At 39.8% G+C, this 22111-nt stretch overlaps 1 long non-coding RNA gene across 1 annotated transcript in view; it reads right to left on the bottom strand.

The window, feature by feature from the left end:
• LOC126068081 (uncharacterized) overlaps positions 1-22111 on the bottom strand; it is a 281892-nt gene that overhangs the window by 78283 nt on the left and 181498 nt on the right. The gene's annotated exons all lie outside the window — the stretch shown is intronic.

Raw genomic sequence — 22111 nt, 5'->3', positions numbered from 1 at the left:
TTTGGAAGCAATCCATATTTGTGTCCATTCCAGAAAGTGATCCAACGAATGTGAAAATTATTTAACAAAATCATTAATATCACATACTAGCAAAATTTTGCTGAAGATAATTCAAAATGATTGCAGCCATTATCAACAGGGAACTACCAGAAGTTCAGGGTGGACTCAGAGAGAACATGGAACAAGGAGTATCATTGCTGATGTCAGATGGATCTTAGCTGAAAGCAGAGAATACCAGAAAGATATAACCCATGTTATATTGACTACTTGAAGGTATTCAACTGTATGAATCATAAAAAATTGTGAATAACATTGTGAGTAACATTATGAACACTTAATCATGCTCATGTATAACTGACTACAGGCTTGTTTCAGTATGGATTACACCTGAATGTGAAGACAATGAAAATCCTCACAACTAGACCGATAAATAACATCATGATAAATGTGGAAAAAAGTTAATGTTATCATTGCGTTCATTCTACTTGGATCAACAATCAGTCCCATGACAGCAGCAGTCAAGAAATCAAATGACATATTGCATTAGGCAAATCTGCTGCAAAAGACCTCTTTAAAGTTCTAAAAAGCAAAGATGTCACACTGATCACCAAGATGTGTCTGACCCAAGCCATGGTCTTTTCAATCACCTCATATGCATGCAAAATCTGGACAATGAAAAAGGAAGACAGAAGAAGAATTGATGCATTCAAACTGTGGTGTTGGCAAAGTATACTGAATACACTATGGACTGCCAGAAGCATGAACAAGTCAGCCTTAGAAGAAATACAATCAGAGTGATCCTTAGAAATAAGGATAGTGAGACTTTGGCTCACTTATTTTGAATACATCATCAATAAAGACCAATTGCTAGAAAAGGACATCATGATTAGTAAAGAGTGAGCAAAAACAAAGGCAATCCTCCATGAGATGGATTGACACAACAGTGGAAACAATGGACTCGAGCATACCAACAATCAAGAAGGGGGTGCTGGACCAGGGAAGGTTTTGTTCTGTTATACATAAGGTTGCCTTGAGTTGGAGGTGACTCAGTGACAACTAACAACAGTGACAAGCCTGAATTACCAATAATACAATAAAACCTATAGAATTCTCTCTACTTCGATGTATGTTTGAACACTTCTACAATAAAAACTTTTAAACATGCGATTAAAAAAAAAAATGCCCTTGCCGTCAAGTTGATTCCGATTCATAGTGACCCTGTAGGACAGAATAGAACTGCCCCATAGGGTTTCCAAGGAGTGGCTGGTGGATTTGAACTGCCAGCCTTCAGGTCAGCAGCCAAGCTCTTAACCACTGTGCCACTAGGGCTCCATGCAATAAAAAACTTAATACTACCACATGACATGAGATGATTTGTCTCACTCAGGTGCTTGTGGCATAACGTAGCACTGCTGCTCCTGCTGGGGGAGTGAGGACACAAGCTTGTCAGGTTGGCTTAGAGAGGGGCAAGTGACCACCCATTAGCCAGGGTGGGTGTGCTCACAGGCAGTGCTCAGTGGAAAACAAAAGCATCAATGCCATCTACCTCAGAAAAAAGGAGCCCTGGTTATAGAGACAAAATTTTTCAATGTGGACTAAAAGGTCCCGCATAATCGGGCCCTTGATTATATGGTCCCGTGTTTCTGCTACTGTCACACCTTTCCATGCTAGTGTCTTGCCACAGGTCGTTTGCACATCCTGTCCTCTAACATGCTGTTGTCTCTACTCTTCACATAGTTAATTCCTTCTTGACATCTCAGCACAGATGACATTGCCCCAAAGAAGCCTTTTCTTACCTCTGGGACTATATATACCTAATGCCTGATGACAGGTCCTCAGGGTACAGTAGACTGCTCCCACTCAACACTTGTCACAGATTAACTGTCCATTGACCTGTGTGATTATTTACTCTCTTGGGAGTCTCCTTGCTAAGCTGCACAAGCCACAGGTCAGAAACTGGGATAGGTTTTGTGGTTCCACTGAATCCCCCGTTCTGAGCTCAGTGTTTAGCTAGGTTCAACATTCATTCTGTGAAAAACTGAATAAAATATATGTATCTAAAACAACTGAGGAAAAATTATCCCTAGCCTGAGGGTCAGGAGATCTAGATATGAACCATCTTCTCACTTAATTTCAGTATGACCTGAAGGGAGCCATTCCAGCCACCTGCTCCTCAGATTCCCCCTTGTAAAATCAGGAGATGGGGCCTCATGAGTCTTTAGAGCTCTGGTTTGATGACAATATCTGTTCATTGCTTTTACTGACATTGCCACCACTGTACTTTTCTTCACTTTGCTTCTCCAAGGAAGCAATGATGGCAGGACCTTTGAAATCCTGCTTCATTTCCACAGAGCTCCACAAATTTTCGACAAAAACCTCTCCAAAAGACTACAGGCTGCATGTAAACCACAGAGCCCATTGAGGCCTAAAGTTAAAAGGTCATATTGTGTAGTATGGTCCTCAGAGTCATCTGGGAACAATAACTAAAACATATAAATTACAAAACCGTGATGGCCTGCTGCTGTATCCATGGAAACAGATGTTGGTTTGGCCAAAGTGCTTTATAATGATTATGATTAATCATCCTTGAAATCACTGTTATTTATTGGCGTATAACTGATGGAACCATGTTGCAAGGGCTATATTGTACAGTTTTACAAATTTTCAGTTGTTAGAGTTAGAACCATAGCTGTAAAATAGCAAAAAATGTCCTTTAGAATGTACTCATTAAATATCAGTCAAAGAGAACAGGAAAATATAAAACCCATTAAAAAAAAAAAAAAACATAGCTTGGAATAATAGTCAATAACAACATTGTGTCAACACAAGTCACTACATTCAAGATAAATTCTCTTCCGTGCTTCACATAAAATTAGTGCTAAGGAAAACTTAAAAAAAATAGGGACCCTTTCTTTGTGAGCTCTTTCTAAGTTTAGTTCTTTTTCACAATTTTCTTTTATCTCAGTTTGAGTCATAACCATAAACCTGTAAAAAAGTTATGGGTTCATTTATTTGTCACCTTTTCCTTCAGCCAGTCTTCCCTGTCACAAGCATTTTCCCACTTTATGAAGTTGTGGACATTCTGAAGTTTTATCCCCTTGCATCTCACCACCTAAGAGTGACTTGTCTTAATTTGACCATATGGATAATTAAAGGATGATCAGAGTGTGGGAAGAGCCTTCATTCAAACTTGTTTCATATGGAGCTGGGGGGCATTCTCTGGAGACAACAAGCCTCAGGTCATTTTAGAACTATCTTAACTTCCTCATGTTCTCCCTCCAAGCCCCACCCCTGCCCTGACCCCTCGGAAGCCCAATATCCACCTAACAAAGCATGCACAACCTTGACCTTCTCTCACATGTGTGTGAGATGGCATACCTGAGACAAGGGAATGCCAAGGGATGGGCCAACAGGCCCAGAGGCCACTGTGAGCTTGGATATGTTCCTAATGCATGCTTTCCCAGGATACTTTTACTCCTCAGATACATATGGCATTATTTTCGGTGACAGTAGGAGCAATGAGAAAGGGCCAAAGCCTTGGGTGATGTTGGTATAAGTCTTTACTAAGCACATCTATAAAGCTACTGCCATTTCATTTTTGATATAGTACTGCAAATAAACAGCAATCCCTGGGCCCTTGAGCTATGGTCTGTGAACAGCCCTGAGACTGTTCTGCATAATGACCTTATTGCCTGTGGGGTGGGGCAGCTAGAGAGAGTTGGAGTGGGTGCTGGGAATTTGCAGCCATGCTAGGATATAGCCCAAACACCGTGTGCATTAGCCACTCTGATGTGAGGCGATGTGAGGCTCCTTGGAAACTCACATCATAGCCTCTGAAATCTGTGTATAGCCACAGTCACCACAAACCTCGTGTCCCACAATAGTCATAGACCTAGAAAACTACCCAGAATACTTTGTGCAGCTGGGAAGGACAAGGAAAATTTGGTAAGTTGGAAACTGATAAGCAAAGCAAAAATATTTTGAAGGAGGCAAGATTTGTGACTATTTCCCAGTAATTATGACTAGAAGATCCCGATACCATCACAGAAGTGCAAGCATGAAGATTGTATGCTGTTATGGATTTAACTGTGCCCCCCAAAAATGTGTGTTGAAGTCCTAGTCCCTATACCTGTGGATGTGACCCTGTTTGGAAATAGTGTTTTCCTTGTTATGTTAATTAGGTCAAACCCATGTTGGATGGGTCCTAAACCTAATCACTTCTGAGTTACAAAAACAGCAGAATAGACACAGAGATACACACAGGGGAAGATGCCATATGGAGACCGACACACATAGTATATACAGCTACAAGCCCAGGAACTCCAAGAATTGCCAACCACTGAAAGCTGGAATAGACAAAGAAGGATTTCCACTAGAGCCATGCCCTGACTTCTAGCCTCCTGAACAGTGAGAAAATAAATTTCTGTTCTTTAAAGTCACCCACTTATGGTATTTTTGTTATGGCAGCACTAGGTAACTAAGACATATGTAAGTATTTATATATTCATGCAAAGAGGAGGTAGCCCCAAGGACACATGTGGGATTTCTGTATCTTCAATGCAGAGAACTAAGAGGTACCTCCAAAGGTCATTTGATCCAACTTTCTGAACCTGCATAACAGAGAATTACCATCCTCTGCTTTTAAATGGCCTCAGGAAAAAAAAAAAAAAAAAGACTCCATGATCTTATCTCAAGGCATATTCCAGAGATTTATTATAAAATGTAACAGGAAATTTATTATAAAATATAATAGGAAGAAGTGAGTATTTGATATAATGTACCCCAATGTTTCTCAAGTGGGGATGATTTTGTTCCCCAGGGAACATATGGCAGTGTCTGGAGACTTTTTGTTGTTGTTGTTATAGCTGCCATGGGATTAGATCTGGTGGGTTGAGACCAGAGGTATTTGCTCAAAGAAAAGAAAAGAAAAAACATTGCCATCAAGTCAATAGCAACTCATGGCGACCTCATGTGTTACAGAGTAGAACTGCTCTATAGGGCTTTCTTGGCTCTAATGTTTGTGGAAGCAGATCTCCAGGTCTTTCTTCCATGGCACCTCTATGTGGGTTTGAACCACCAATCTTTAGGTTAGTAGTAAGTGCAAACGATTTGTGCCACCCAGGAACCTTACGGCTGTTGCTAAAATTCCTGTAATGCACAGGACAGCTCCCCTCCCCCCAATATAACAAAGAATTAAAAAAAAAAAAATTATTCAACCCAAAATGTCAATAGTGCTGTGGTTGAAAAACTTCGATATAGGCAAATAACCAGTGTAACTACATTATTCCTCTTTGAAACAGTTGGGCAAAGTCAAAAGATTCATAGTTGGAATAATTGGACTGATGGTTAAAGGCATCTGTGTTTATAATGCCTTGGTCTCAGACCACTGGATTGATTTCACTGAAGGATATTATTAATAATTATTCAAGTAAAATTAGCATACATTTTTAAGTTCCAAACACACAGGCAGGCCCTGCCTTTATGATGGTTACCACTGGAGAGGCGGGGAGTAAGAGGCATATAAAACACTGTATGGGAGTTTTAGAGATGAAAGCAATCCATTCTGCCTGGAAGACAGGGAAATTTTAATATGGAAAGATGACTTTTGAACTGTCAAACTAATCGCCCTTTACTTTCTAGTAATAATTTAAAACTGTTTAATTTAAATAGTGCCAAGCACTCTTCTAAATACTTTACATTCATTATTTCATTATATTCTCCAAACAACCCTATGAAGTAGGAACACTTATCCTCATTTTATAGATGAGGAAATTTGGACTCGGAGTCATTTTGTAATTTGTCAAGGTCACTCAGTCATTAAGGCTTTTAGTCAGAGCCCTCACCTGGACTTGTCTGTCTCCATAGTGAGTGCATGTAACTGCTGTGCCATACAGCCTTCCAGGGTATAGCCAAGTGATTTTAGTCAGGTGATAACATCTCCCCATCACTGGCTCTGTCAGGAGAATCTGATGGTGTTTAAGGCTCACCCAGCACCAGCACTCGTTATTCTAACACAAATGTCCTTGTTGTTTTTAGGTGCTGACGAGTTCCAACTCATAGCGGCCCTATAGGGCAGAGCAGAACTGCCCCACAGGGTTTCCAAGAAGCAGCTGGTAGATTTGAACTTCCAGTCTTTTGGTTAGCAGCCAAGCTCTTAACCACTACGCCACCAGGGCTCCTAACACAAACAGGGGGATGATTTTTTGACATAACAGTAATCTTGGGGTTGGCTCATCAGTGGGGAGAAAAAGAAGGACTTCGAAATGATCCGTAGAAATGATAACAGTTAAATAGCTACTTGGAGTCCCTGGGTGGTACAGTTAACACGCTCTACTGCTAACATAAAGGTTGGAGGTTCAAGTCCACCCTCAGAAAAAAGAAAGCCCTGGTGATCTACTTCCAAAATATCATCCCCTGAAAATCCTATGGAACACAGTTCTACTCTGACACGCATGGGGTCGCCATGAGTTGGAAACAACTCCAGAAGCCTACCTGGGGGAAGGCAGGTAGGTGCCCTGGGCATCATGTTCATGCCCTGGGTGCCACTTGAGGGGGGTACCAATGAGCAGTTTCTATTGGCCATCACAGTTTCCATTGCCAGCTGTGAGAGGTCACTAAGCAATTTAACACTAATTGCCCTAGGCACTATTTTCCATAGTTAGGCCCCTGGACAATTCAAAGCAACTGGTTAACAAACTATCTGGGATTTTGACCCTAAAAGAAATTTTATCTTAGCCAATATTCCCTAAATGGAGCTTAAGAAAAGTTACTGTCATTGACTCCCCAAGTTCAAACCAATTTCATTTTGATAGTACAAGTATATTTCCTAACTACCATTCATTTCATTCATTCATTTATTAATTCAACAAGTACTTGCTGATTGCCTACCATGTGAGGGGCAATAGACTGAATCCTGGCGCTATAGCAGTGATCAGCTAAACAAGCCCTTGACTGCTTCTGTTGGGCCCTGCATCTAGAAGCCCCTATTTTCTCTGCACCAACCAATCTGCAACACATCCTTCAAAACTCTCTTCAAGATTATTTCATTTATGTGCATGTGTTTTAAAGCATCCTACAGCAAGACACATAAAAGATGTCCAAATAGCATCAGCTAAAAGTGGGGCAAGAGAAGAAAGTAAAACAGGGGCAGAGATGAAGCAGAGCCAGGAACTCATCTGAAAATGCCTATCATAATAACACACATGTGTTATGGGTGGGCCAAAAATTTGGCACTCACTCTTCTGGCAGGCAACATAAAAAAAAGAAACCTTATCAGTCACACAATCCACAGTGTCGTTGAGATACAAAAAATCCAAATATTCAGAGGAGATCTAACTACTCTCGGTATTCAGATCAGACAGGAACCTTCCCTGGAGTCTTCATTCATAGGCAATATAATGAACAGCCATCATGGCTTCTTGAAAATCTGTACAAGATGCAGAAGACTTCCTCTTAAAATGGCTCTTGATGTAGGTTGGTAGCACATGCAGACATGCTCCTAAGAAAGGACCTCTGGAGAGGGTGAAAGAGAAGCTAGGGACAAGGTGATACAACAAAAGCAGTGTCCCAGACCTCTGCTGATCAGCTTTGATCTGGGAGTTTATTTTAGAATATCTGGAGGTGTGGATGAAATTTACTACCTACATTAAATATTCTTCCTACCTTTTGGTCAATGTGGTATGGAAAGGAGCTTGCAACTGAATATGACAAATGCCTGAGAGCAGCTGTTCCCAGTGCCCCTGAGACCTGAGAGCCAGGGTAAGTGTTCATAGCCTTTTTCAGAAGCTGTGTAGTCCATCAAGTTACATATCTGGGTGGAGAGCCAGGCCACCTCCATATTAGGTAATGCTGGCAGGAAAGATCAGAGTTATTCTTAGAAAATTATTTTCAACTGACTGAAGACCTTGATGAACAGGCAGTTAAGTCTCCAAAATTCTACTCCATTTAGCATGGCCAAAATAGTATTAGCCAGAATTTTTTTCTTTGAGCCAAATGTAGCCAGATATCCCCTCAGACAAAATAAAGCTGCAACATAACACTGATTAAAAGCGTAGTTAGCTTTCAGCATAATACTTTCTAATGTGTTCCAAGATAAGCCATTGTGAAATGCACATCAAGAGAAGGGTAACAAGTTGTGTGGGATTGTTATTTATCTGTAAGCCTAAAAGATGGGACTATCTAGCAAAGACAATAACTTGTTAGGAATTAAAAAAAAAAAAAAGAGGAAGAAGAAAAAACTGAAAAGCTTACCAGTAGCCTTTCCTTCAGACAATAATTGGCTAGCAGGGTCAGAGGTCTATTCAGGAGAAGCCTTGATTGAAATAACAGGGCCATAATAAATGAACATTTGTTTTATCTTTTTCCATAGCTAGGAGAGGGAGGGTTGAAGTTAGTTCATCCAGATCATTAAAAACCAAGTTTTAAAGAAGGAAAACCCAAACACAAACCTTTGTAACCCCAAAGGCAGTGGTCTGCTCTGTCGAAAGACCATTCCCATTGGCTCTGATCTGAGCAGAACCATAATAGGACCAGTTTTGTGAAAGCATCTGTACCTGGGGCTCTGTCTAGATTGAGCTTATGCTCTATAAATATCCAAATCCTGTGCACAAGGATAAAGACCAAGGAATTGTCAATAAATGCAGCAAAATTTTCTCTCTCTGATGTGTTTCTGTAGAAGACAAAAAGGATATCAGCGATCTATGAAGGAATAAGCTTTGGTTAGTGCTTTCTATTGCTCATATAAAAGCCTGACCTATGAAAATTAGATTTGTAATTCGACAATCTAATACCTCGCACACAATTTACAGCCATTGTCCAATAAAGAAGACTATAAAAGTCAGCCACTGAAAACCCTAAGGAGCACAGTTCTATTCTGACACACGTGGGGTGGCCATGAGCCTGAATCAACTCAACAGCAACTGGCTTGGTTTTGTTTTGTTTTGGGGTTTTTTGCTATGATTTGGGATAGGAAATATTGTCCTATTAGAATATGGAATAAATTATATTATTCATCCAACCACACAGGCCTGAGCCTCAGTATAAATAATGGTGGAAAAGTTGGTAAGAGAGGTTCCTGAATAGATTTACAGGAAAATATTCTTCCTTAGGATCTAACCACATTGCCTGATACAGTGGTCTAACTCAGCTTCTGATAGAAATTATGTTTGTAGGTAAGTTTTTTTAGGTAATGCTCATTTATAATAAGTTTTCAATTGTGTAAGATCCCAAGTGGTCCCATGAGATTTTTGTTTCATGAGAAATCTCATGAACCTCACTGTGGAAAATTTTAAGTTGTTCTACTCTCTGATGACATGTGGAAAGAAGGAGCCCTCTTCAGCATTTAAATAGTCTCCAGTTAATAAGAACTACCTCATATCCTTGAAAACCCTTTTCAGTCCAAGGTGGCCAATCCTGCAGGATTGAGGAAGGATCTTCAGAACTGGCTGCCAGAAGCCACAATGAGGAGACTATTCAACTGTGAGTGATCCTGAAACCAAAGAACAGTGACCCCTCTGTTCCCCTCTTCCCCATGAAAAAGGGACAGCTCTGGCACTCCTTGTGGAGACAAGACATAAATAATGGTGTATTCCCCTTTGTTCTTCTCCATAGATGAGAGGCCATTTGGGAGACGTATTAACTGCCCAGACTTGGAAGCCACCTTAGCGAGTCTTTAATCTTCTCTGATGTACAGTTACCTAGTCTGTAAAATGGAGATAATAATGGAACTTACAGGGAAGTTGTGAGATTTAAATGAGCCTATCTGCATAAAGGAGCACTGGTGGCGAAGTGATTAAGAGCTCAGGCTGCTAACCAAAAGGTCAGCAGTTTGAATCCACCAGCTGCTCCTCAGAAACCCTATGCGGCAGTTCTACTCTGTCCTATAGGGTCGCATTGAGTCGGAATTGGCTTGACACCACACAACAACAGCTTGTGCATAAAGCTCTAAGAACAGGGCCTGGCACACAGTATCCTTATGTTAATGTTAGATATTTTGTTATAATTATGAAGGATGAGGAATAATGATCACCATCTCAACCAGAGACTGATTATCAGAGAAACTAGATTACACCAAGAACCCCCCCTTAATGACTGTTATGGATTGAATTGTGTCATGCAAAAATATGTATTGTAAAACCTAACCCCTATACGTGCGGTTATTGGAGCCCTAGTGGTACAGTGGTTAAGTGCTCAGCTGCTAACCAAAAGGTCAGCCATTCAAATCCACCAGCCAGTCCACGGGAGAAAGTTGTGTCAGTTCTTTCAATAAAGATTACAGCCTTGGAAACCCTATGGGGAAGTTCTACTCTGTCCTGTAGGGTTGCTATGGGTTATTCCTGTGGGTATAATCTCATTCGTGAATGGGTTTTCTTTGTTATGTTAATGAGGTGGTATTTCTGTAATGTGTGTCTTCAATCAATCTCTTTTGAGATATAAAGCAGATTACGCAAGCAAGCAGAGATAGGGGAAGATATGTGCCATGCCACATGAAGATTGCTAAGGAGCCAAGGAACAGAAGCTGAAAAGAAACAGGACTTTCCCCAGAATCAATAGAGAGAGAAAACCTTCCCCTAGAGGCGGTGTCCTGACTTTGTACTGCTAGTCTTCTAAACTGTGAGAAAATAAATTTCTGTTTGTTAAATTTACCCCCTTGTGGCATTTCTGTTATAGCAGTACTACCCATTTGTGATTCCTTGGATTCTTTATACCCTTCCTCAATTCAGAATCATAGCCTAGAAGTCTCTGAGTCTAGTTCTAGTTCATTCCGATCATGGCCTCATTTTGCTCAATTTGACCAGCATACCAATATAAGTACAAAATTGCTTCTAGGACTGCTATCTTCATCTCAGGATACCTTGTCTCCTCCAGGTAACTGTAGACAAATTTCTCAAAATATGAGCCATGTTTTCTATTTCTTCTACATCCTATAAAACTTAGAGCAGTGTAATGCAGTGGATGAATCCCAAGTGATTGGAAGGTAAATACAAACTAAATTTAGGCACTGAGAAGAGAATCCTTTATTGAAGACAAATTTGCATATCCAAGGATCAGTTTTTTGAAACATTATTGTTCAAGAATGTTCAAAAAACTTCAATGAGGGCACACAATATAAAACCTGAGGGGAGATTATAGCTGGGAAGGATTGGCTTTGGGCCTAACATCGCTTTATCATTGTTTTGGCAGGTAATCAACAGGAAACTCTGTTGCATAGACATAAATCATAATTGAGTTTTCATCAGTCCTGTGCCAAATCTGTGCATGTATGAAATCCAGGACTCTGGTGCCAAGGTGCCTTATCAGTCCATATACTAATATGCCTTTTGATGAAATCAAAGAACAGTAGAATCAGACAAAGTTGCAGCCTTGTACTGCCAAAGCCAGGAAGGCAGTTAATTCTTCACATTGGCCAATGACTAAAGAACCATCTCTAAGAAAGCCATTTCTCAAGCAATGTTCCTTAGATGCTCAAGGGGATTCAAACATGGGAAGAAAATCAACTCATAATGGTTACTTTTACTAAGACCCTTTATATGAAATCCCCCAAAATTTTATCTGAAATGTACTGAAAGACCATCAAGTAGTTTTAAAGGCAAACTTTATATACATTGTTTTCTTAAGGCAAAGGGGAAAATAAAATGAGCATTAAAGATTACCTACTCTAATGTTAATAAGAAGGAAAATATTTCAGACTTTCATCCTTTTCTCACAAGTAATATACCTGAAACTCAAGTTGATTTAATTTAAATAAATTTAATTCTATGCTCACTTATTTTAAGGACTGATGATTAGATTAAGACACATAAATCTGTTTGCAGGTTTACAAGAACCTGTACTTTTGAAATTATTTGGAATATTTGTTAAAATGCTCTTACTTTAAAAAAAAAAAAAACATCCTCTAGAACCTATTTTAATACACTGGGTATGGAGTTGCCTGAGAGAAATTCTTAACTAGATATTTTCTCAGCAATCCAGACATACACCCTGCCACATGCACACAAAGAAAAAGATCCCGTAGATCTGCACTGCCCATTACACTAGCCACTAGCCCTGTAACTTTAAATTTAAATTGATCAAATGTAATTAAAGTTAAAAATTCAGTTCCTCAGTCAAACTATACAAAGCTAGTGGTTTCAGTATTGAACAGCTCAGTTATTGAACATTTTCATTATGGAAGAAAGTTCAGTTGCACAGTGCTGCAAACTTACACCATTCCTATCGCATCCAGAAAGACCTGAGCTTTGTACTATCCAGGAGGGGGTCTCTTTTCTCTCTAAATTCTCCCAAGCCCCCATTAATAAGGTGGAATCTGTACCCAAGGCATGGCATTCTGAGAATACTGGGCCTTGATACCTCTCACCTTACCTCGTTCATAGGGCAGAGATTCCACTCCAGGACGCTAAAGCTAAGACCAAATGCTACTGCCCTCATCCAATGTCACTCTTGTAATGCAGGGGCATCGCTCTGAAAAAATCAGGCCACTGTGCCCACCCCCCCACCCCCCATCTCTGGAGCAGTGGTACAAAAACCTTGAGAACAGAGAGTTTTATAGCTAGGACTGACTACTTGTAACAGAGCATGAGGAAGTTCAAGTCTAAGGATGACTCAAAAACAATGGAGATTTTGGTTGCAAGCAATTAAGAAGAGACTAGTAGTTGCATGGTAGCAACAAGCCAAACTTTAGACCAGCTAGAAGTTTAATAGGGAGAACTAGGAAAAGGTACAAGTAAGAAGAGCCCTCCTGGGTCAGAACAAGGCACAAGACTGACCTCAAAGACTGCCCCGTAGTCTTTGCTGTACAATATAACCCAATTAATTTGATCATATTTAATTGGATCACACTGTGGAGTAGTTTATGCCCCAGGGCAATCAGGCAGCAATTAGTGCATCCAAACATAGATGTGATACCAGTCAAGACAGATCTGCTAGAAGATTAACAGTGAGATCATGGGAAAAGACAATCAAAGACAGCCCTGCTAACACCACTGTCATCCCAGTGGCCAAGACAGTGCCTTCTGAGGAGTGACATCAGAAGCTACACAATAAAGAGGAAATAGATTTCACCACAATATTTTCGCCAAGTCACTAAACAAATAAACAAGCAAACAATAACAAGACTCCGGGGAGGGAGGCAAATCAGTCTCCAGATTTGCTACAGTATATTATTTAAAATTTCTATTTTTCAACAACAAAAAATAAGACATGCAAAGAAAAATGAAAGAATGACCCATTCACTGGGGGTAGGGAGTGAGGAATGGACAATAGAAATTGCCTTTGAAAGGACCCATATGTAACAGTGAGAAGACACAGATTTCAATGGAGCTATTTTAAATATAAAGAGCCCTAGAAGAGCAGTAGTTAAGCACTTGGCTGCTAACTGAAAGGTCAGCAGTTCAAACCCAGCAGCCACTTCATGGGAGAAAGATGTGGCGGTCTGCTCCTGTAAAGATTACAGTTTTAGAAATCCTATGGGGCATTTCTAGCCTATACTACATGATCACTACGTATCGGAATCAACTCGACAGCAATAGGTTTGGTTTGGTTTTAGTTATTTTAAATATGTCCAAAGAGCTAAATTTTTGATGAAGTTCAATTTATCCTTTTTTTTTTTTTTCTTGTAAGGCTCAAATTCTATGGGTTCTTTCTAAGAAACTGGTCCTCCTTGTAGGCTTATGGGTATTATCCTATCACTGACAGTGTTGTATTTCAGGGTAGTCTTAAAATGTTCTTTTTGACAATGAATGTGACACCTTTCCTCTTCAATTTTTCATTCCAGGCATAGTAGACCATATGACTGTCCAATTCAAAATGGCCAATACCAGTTCATTTCAGCTCATTAGTTCTAGGATATCTATCTTCAAGTGTTTCTTTTCATTTCTGACAACTCTCAATTTTCCTTGATTAATAGTTGGTACAGTCCATGTTCTAATTATTAATGGAAGTTTGCAGCTATTTCTTCTCATTTTGAGTCGTGCCACATCAGCAAATGAAGATCCTGAAAGCTTTATTCTACCCATGTCATTAACATTGACTCTACTTGAGGAGGTGGCTCCTCCCCAGTTGTATTTTAATGCCTTCCAACCTGAGGGGCTCATCTTCTGGCACTATTTCTATCTGACAATGTTCTGCTGCTATTCATAAGGTTTTCACTGGCCAATGTTTTCAGAAATAGATTGCCATGTTCTTCTTCTCAGTCTGTCTTAGCCTGGGAGCTTGCTGAAAATTGTCCACCATGGGTGACTCTGCTGGTATTTGAAATACTGTTGACATAGCTTCCAGCATCACAGCAACACGCCGGCCACCACAGTATGACAAACTAACACTGACTGAAATTATCATGCAATCAGGATGCATTGATAATTACTGGTAATTGGAATGCAAAAGTTGGAAACAAAGAAGGATCAGTAGTTGGAAAATAAAGCCTTGGTGATAGACACGAAGTGGGAGATCACACAATAGAATTTTGCAAGACCAATGACTTCCTCATTGCAAATATCTCCTTTTCAACAACATATATGGCCACTATACACATGGACCTTGCCAGGTGAAATACACAGGAATGAAAATGACTACATCTGTGGAAAGAGACAATGAGAAGCTCAATATCATCAGTCAGAACAAGGCCAGGGGCCAATTGCAGAACAGACCATCAATTGCTCCTATGCAAGTTCAAGTTGAAGCTAAAGAAAATTAAAACAAAATATGACCCTGAGTATATCTTACCTGAATTTAGAGACTATCTCAAGAATAGATTTGACTCATTGAACACTAAGGACTGAAGTCCAGGCAAGTTGTGGGATGACATAAAGGACATCATACATGAAGAAAGAAAAGGGTCATTAAAAAGACAGGGAAGAAAGAAAAGGCCAAAACGGATGTAGGAAGAGATTCTGAAACATGCTCTTGAATGTACAGTAGCTAAAGCAAACGAAAGAAATGATGAAATAAAAGATCTGAACAGAAGATATAGAAGGGCATCTCAAGAAGGCAAAGTGTTATAATGAAATGTGTGAAGATCTGGAGTTAAAAAACCAAAAGGGAGGAACGTACTCAGGATTTCTCAAGGAGAAAGAACTGAAGAAAAATTCAAGCCTACTAGAATGTTACAGGAGCCCTAGTGGCGTAGTGGTTAAGATCTCAGCTGCTAACCAAAAGGTCAGCAGTTCAAATCCACCAGCCACTCCTCGAAAACCCTATGGGGAAGTTCTACTCTGTCTTATGGGGTCACTATGAGTTGGAACTGATTCAACAGCACCTAACAATAACAACAGGATGTTATAATCAAAAAGACAGATAATAATAACTTTTGAAGAGGATGTGGAGAAATTGGAACCCTCATGCATTGCTGCTGGAATCTAAAATGGTGCAGACATTTTGGGAAACAGTTCGGCAGTTCCTCAAAGTGTTAAACATGGAATTACCATATACCAATTCTATGTATATACCTAAGAGAAATGGAAGCATACCTCCATGCAAAACTTGTACACAAATGTTCATAGCAACACTATTCATAATAACCCAAAAGTGGAGACAAGCCCAATATCTGTCAACTGATGAATGGATAAATAAATTGCATATCCATACCATAGAAATATTATTCAACAGAAAAGTGATTCATTGCAGACTTCCAGCCAACATGGCACCATAGACAGAAGCACCATGCCATCCCTCCACAGCAACGACCTGAAAAACTAAGTAAAACAGAGACGAATGTCATTCCTGGAACATGAAGTACCAAATGAAGAAATAGAGAACTCAGCCAAGTACCAAATGAAATAAGAAACTGACAGAGGAGAGTGAGGAGGGATACGTGCGGAGGGCCCCATCAGCTAACACAGCATGGATCCAGCATCTTGGACTCCAGTTGGGGATCAGCAGACAAGGAGCATGGGAAAGCAGCTTTGCGGAACTCTCAGCAGGAGACAGAGCACCCAGTAACAAGAGATATACACTCTTCTAGGGCCCTGCCTTCCTCCCCACCCCCCACTTTGGCCTCCTCTGCTTCCCACCAGCCACAGTCTCTTGGCCGGGAAGCAACTGCTTTGGCCTCAGGCTGCTTAGATTTGCCCTGCCCACATTTGCCAGGCCACTGAGCTGGTGTTGGTTCTTTCCATCTCTTTTGGTTTCTTCTGTGCCTCCTACCACCTCCCCCTCCTTTCTCTGGAACACATGGCTCCCTACGCCATCTTTGCTTCTTCTTGAAAGGCTATGAAGCCACGCTCTACTGGGGAACCATTCCCCCAGTCTGTGACACCACTCTGGTGGGATCCCTGGGGCTTGTTTTCCCCCTTGTTTTGTTTTGTTCTGTTTTCTTTGTTTTCTTTTTCTTTTCGCAGCTTGGGAGCCCCTTCTAGCTAGGCTGCACTGCATGGCTTAGAGGCACTCCCCCAATCTGTGCAGCCACACAGATGAGATCCCTGCAGGCATCTCTCTTTTTTTTTTTTCTTTCTTTTCTTTTTTTTTTTCCTTTTCTCTCTCTTTTCCCTCTCTGTCTTCATTTCTCCATTCTCGTCTCTCTACTCTTTTCTTTTTCTGTCTCCTGAATAACTGGTGCTGTGTGACATCTTCACCCCCTCTAGCCAGGCTATACTGAGCAACCAGGGAGCCACTTCCCTGGTCTTAGCAGCCCCACCAGTGGGACTCTGGGACTCCTGAGGTCTTTTTTTTTTTCTTTTTCTTTTTTTCCCCCCAAATTTTTATCTAGTTATCTTTATTTGTTTTGGCTCCTGTTTTTCTCTCCTCTCTCCCGTATCCCTATTTGCCGCACACATCACAACCTCCCCCCTCTTTCCTGCCTACCTGCACCATGCACTGAACATCACAGCCCCGAGCAGCACCAGCATGGCCTACTGGAACCTGGCCAGCACTGATTTCTGGCCCACCCTCTTGGCCTAGTACATGCCACAAACAACCCATCCCAGCCCCTCCCCTTCAGCTGGACCTTCCCTGCTGCACCATAGCTGAATAACTGGCCTTGCCTATTGGACAAGGAGGTCAAAAGTATCATGACTACAGACAAACAAACAACAAAGAATGCACAGCCCACTTGCTCAGATATAACCAAATAAAACAAAAAAGCAGGATGAAACAAATCTACAATCAAGAAACAAAGAAAATAACTACTGAATGTCCCAATGACAGCAGATGATATCAAAACATATTTTAAAAAACAAGACAGGATGGGTCCAGTAGGCATCCAAAATAAAACAGCAGATGACTTTCCAGTAGAAGAAAAGGCACTAGAACTACCTGACAGGGAATTCAAATCTCTAATATTCAGAGCAATCCAAGAGTTGAAGCAAAAAGCAGACAAAAATGAGGGAAAGAACAGGCAAATTTTTGGAAAAGGCAGGCAAACTTATGGAAGATACAGACAAAAAAATGGAACAATTCAAGAAAGTGACACAGGAACTAAATGCCAAAACAAGCTCATGACTAGAAATCATACAAAAACAACAGTTATAAATCCAAAAGAAAAGCATCAAGATTTCAGAAATGGACAGTGTCATAGAAGGGCTGAGGAGTAGGTTTGAAACTATGGAAGATAGAATCAGTAAAATTGAAGACAAACACTTGGATACAACTCTGTTTGAGGAAAAATCAGAAAAAAGAATGAAGAAACCCTGGGAACTATGTGGGATAAAATCAAAAGCAAAAATTTGCGAGTGATCAGAGTTCCAGAGCAGGGAAAGAAAACGAAAAACACAGAAAGGATCATTGAAGAATTGCTGACAGAAAACTTCCCTAATATCATGAATAATGAAAAGGTGACTATCCAAGAAGCTCAAAGAACCCCATATAGGAGAGACCCCAAAAGAAAAACACCAAGGCATATCATAATCACACTCACTAAAACCAAAAACAAAGAAAAAATCCTGCAAGTAGCTCAAGAAAAACAAAAAATCACATACAAAAGAGAAACAATAAGACTAAACTCTGATTATTCAGCAGAAACCATGCAGGCAAGAAGGCAATGGGAGATATACACAAAACTTGAAAGAAAAAAATTGCCAACCAAGAAAAATATATCCTGAAAAACTTTTGTTCAAATATGATGGTGAAATTAGGACATTTCCAGATAAACAGAAATTAAGGGAATGTGTAAAAACCAAACCAAACCTTCAAGAATTATTAAAGGGAGTCCTTTGGTCTGAGAACAAACATCAGACCACAGCCTAAATCTAGGATACAAGATTGTACCAACCAGAAACCAGCCTAAGAAATGAACTCTCAAGGACTGTCCAAAACCAAAAGAATTGCAAAAGGGAACCAGAGAGGTTAATCTGTAAATGACAACATCAGAACAATAAAAGAGGGAATAAATGGTATAGGTATAGAACTTTCTAATGGAGAGGAAGGCAAGGTGATACCAAGTAATAATGGACTGGGCCAAACCTAGGAAGATAAGGGTAAATTTCAAGGTAACTACAAAGAAAGTTAACAAACCTACTCATCAAAATAAAGAAGAAAAACATAAAGTCTCAATAAAAAACAAAATCTACAAAAAGAAATGAAAAAGAACTCTACCAACAAAAGGAACTCAGCACAGGAGAGTAAGAGGAACAAAGAAACATTAGATAAATCTGTGGAGCATCTCATAACATGGATGCGTCTGGAAGACTTTATGCTGAGTGAAATAATTCAATCACAAAAGAACAAATATTGTATGAGACCACTGCCGTAAAAACTCATGAAAAGGTTTACATACAAAAAGAAACAGTATTTGAATGTTATGAGGGACGGGAGGGGTGGGGATGGAAAAACAGTAGACAAAAGATAAGCAGTAACTTTGGTGAAGGATAAGACAGTACACAATACTGGGGGAGCCAGCACAACTTGTACAAGGCAAGGCCACAGTAGCAACTTAGACAACTCCAAACACCCTTAGGGACTGAATTGCTGGGCTGAGGGCTGCGGGGACCATGTTCTCAGGGAACATCTAGCTCAATTGGCATAGCAGAGTTTATAAAGAAAATGTTCTACATTCGACTTTGGTGAGTAGCGTCTGGGGTCTTAAAAGCCTGTGGGCAGCCATCTAGGATACTCCACTGGTCTCACCCCTTTGGGATCAAGGAGGAATGAAGAAAACTAAAGACACAAGGGAAAGATTAGTCCAAATGACTAACGGACCACATCTACCATGGCCTCCACCAGGCTGAGTCCAGTACAACTAGATGGTGCCCAGCTACCACCACTGACTGCTCTGACATGGATCACAATAAAGGGTTACAGACAGAGCTGGAGAAAAATGTAGAACAAAATTCTCACTCAAAAAGAAAGACCAGACTTGCTGGCCTGACAGACACTGGAGAAACCCTGAGAGTATGGCCCCGGACACCCTCTCAGCTCAATAATGAGGCCACTCCTGAGGTTCACCCTTCAGCTAAAGACTGAACAGACCCATGGAACAAAACAAGACTAAAGAATTGCACCAGTCCTGGGGCAGGGACTGGAAGGCAGGAGGGAACAGGAAAGTTGGTAATAGACCTAGGGTTGAGAAGGGAGAGTGTTGACATGTCGCAGGGTTGTTAACCAGTGTCATACAACAATGTGTGTACTAACTGATGAGAAACTAGTTTGTTCTGTAAACCTTCATCTAAAGTTCAAATAAAAAAAAAAGTTATTCAACAATAAAAACTGTGCTACAACAAGAAAGAACCTTGAAAACATTATACTAAGTTAAATAAGCCAATTAGAAAAGACAACATGTTGTATGATTCCAATTATATAACATGTTCAGAAGAGAGAAATTTCCTGTAGAAAGATAGAAAATAGATTAGTGATTGCTTAGTGTTGGGTGGTTGGAGGAAAATGAGCAGTGACTTTGTTAGGGAAATGGGGATTCTTCTTTGGCCTGATAAAAATGTTTTAGAACTAATTGTGGTGACAGTTATACAACCTGTGAATATTCTAAAAACCATTGAATTGTACACTTTGAGTGAATTGTATGGTATGTGAATTATATCTTGAAGCCATTTTAAAAAGCAACTTGGAATTCCAAAGTAAAATATTTATTTTCAAAAAATTAATAATAACATAGGAATGTAAATATTTTCTTTATACAGCTTAATAACATTTGCCCACAGAAGCAGACAAAATGTGCACCTGGAACCAAAGCAATTTTGCAGAAGAATAGAGAAAGACATATAGATTTGGTTCAATCTTTTGCGAGCGGACTACAAAGTAATACTTTGATTTTCATTTCTTGTGTGTTTAAACTGATGGAGCGAGTGAAAAGAATTATGTATTATTCTGAGAAAATTGATTCTACAATGACGCCAGCAAACAGCAGTCCAACAACAATGCTTGGCTTTTGTCAGCCTTCCTGTAAATTTCTTAAAACCCCATCTTGAGAAATAAATCAGTTGGCATAATCAGGGCCTTTCGTAGTAGAAGGCCAGAAAAGACATTTGGCTCGTGATTCATGTTCTTAGACGGCCTCAAAATGAGAATTTTGACATTACATCCAAATAAGCTTGTACACGTGAGCTACGTAGCCTCACCATTAGGATTTAGAGATACTCATCACACATCTTAAATTTTGTGCTCTTTTGCTGGACCACAACCCCTACAATGGTCTATGAAGAAATTTTGTTATCAATCCTATAATCATATTGTTGATAACATAATCACATAGTGTTATAGGTATGTTAAAAAATATATATCATTAAAATAATGTAATATACCACAATTTGTATAAACTTATTTTGTTTTTCTATAAGTTTAAATCATAATGGTCCAATTTTCTGTCAAACTTGGAAAAACTATGGTGGAAAAACTTGGACCCAAAAGCAGAATATTTATTTCTCAATTAGCTTATGTAACCTTGGTTGATCCTTAACTCTGCTTTTACCTTGGGGTTATCCAATGGACATCGATGGTGATCACCCCTACTCTCCTTTACTGAGAAGATTTTTAGGAGGATCAAATGAGATACAAGACATTGAAAATAGTTTCAAAGATAAAGCAGCATACAGTAGTGATATAATTTTACTGCATTTAAGTAAATGAATGTTATTAATATTTTAGGATTTACTGAAATCTCTCCAGTGACACTATGAAGAAAAACTTATGTGAAGCTGAACTACAATGAAATCTAATGGTTAGAATAAACTCTGAGCCTATTAAAATATCATTTTCTGCTTTTTCTTTCATATACAACATAATGTGGAATTAGATGCAAAAGTGTTACGTTCATGGAGCAGATAAACTATTAAGTTAATTTCAGGTAACCAAACACGGTAAGAGGCAGCATTGTTTGTTGACATGGGAAGACACTTCACTTTACATAAGCAGACTACTCTACAGATGCTTATATTGTTTTTCATGTCATACTACCCCAAAAAAAAGCCTGCATCACAGAGAGGAATCATATTTCCTGGAATTGCCAAAAGCTTTGAAGTCCAGTGCTAGGTATAGCATAAGTGCCTGGTTAATATTTGCAGACTGATTAGAGAAAAAAGCACTTATGTGTAAATAAGAATATTGAGTATGGGAACATGAAGATAATTCTTTTACTCAGTATTTCAATACCAGGTCCAGTCTGGAGCCTGAAACACACGTGAAGGGAGAACTTGGAGATGTTCCAGAGAAAAACGATAAAAGAGTTGGAAAATAGAGCCTATAAATCATGACTAGAGGAATTGGGGGTTATTTAACCTGAAGGAAAAAGCTACATGAGTGCACCAGATTCATGTATCTGAAACTTAAAAATGCTGAAACTTGCCACACCCCATCAATACAGTTGTGCAAGCAGAAAGAAATTCAGAACCAACAAAGATATTTTAGAAGTGTTACTATTATTTCTGTAAATATCTAACTTTATCTCTCTTCATATAATTTCCAAAGCAACCAACAGCATCGGGTTGTACATAATTCAATCCACAAGCTTTTATCAAGTGCCACTGAGGGCCAGGCACCTCAATGGGCGTTGTGGTCAGAAAAGAGGACAGTGTGATCCTGAGCCTCCTGGAAGTGAGGGTTAGCAGAGGAGTTGCAGGGTGTTGGGAACTCTCTACAATCAAAGAATAGGCTGAGTACCTTAGTGCCTCTGAGAGGAGCACAATCGATCTACTTGGGAAGATGAGGTGAAGGAGGACTTGTTCCACAGGGGGCT

The sequence above is a fragment of the Elephas maximus genome, chromosome 26 (assembly GCF_024166365.1).
Source record: "Elephas maximus indicus isolate mEleMax1 chromosome 26, mEleMax1 primary haplotype, whole genome shotgun sequence".
NCBI classification, from domain to species: domain Eukaryota; kingdom Metazoa; phylum Chordata; class Mammalia; order Proboscidea; family Elephantidae; genus Elephas; species Elephas maximus.
The sequence above is the reverse complement of the archived record's forward strand: the minus strand, read 5'-3'. Positions and strand labels throughout refer to the sequence as shown.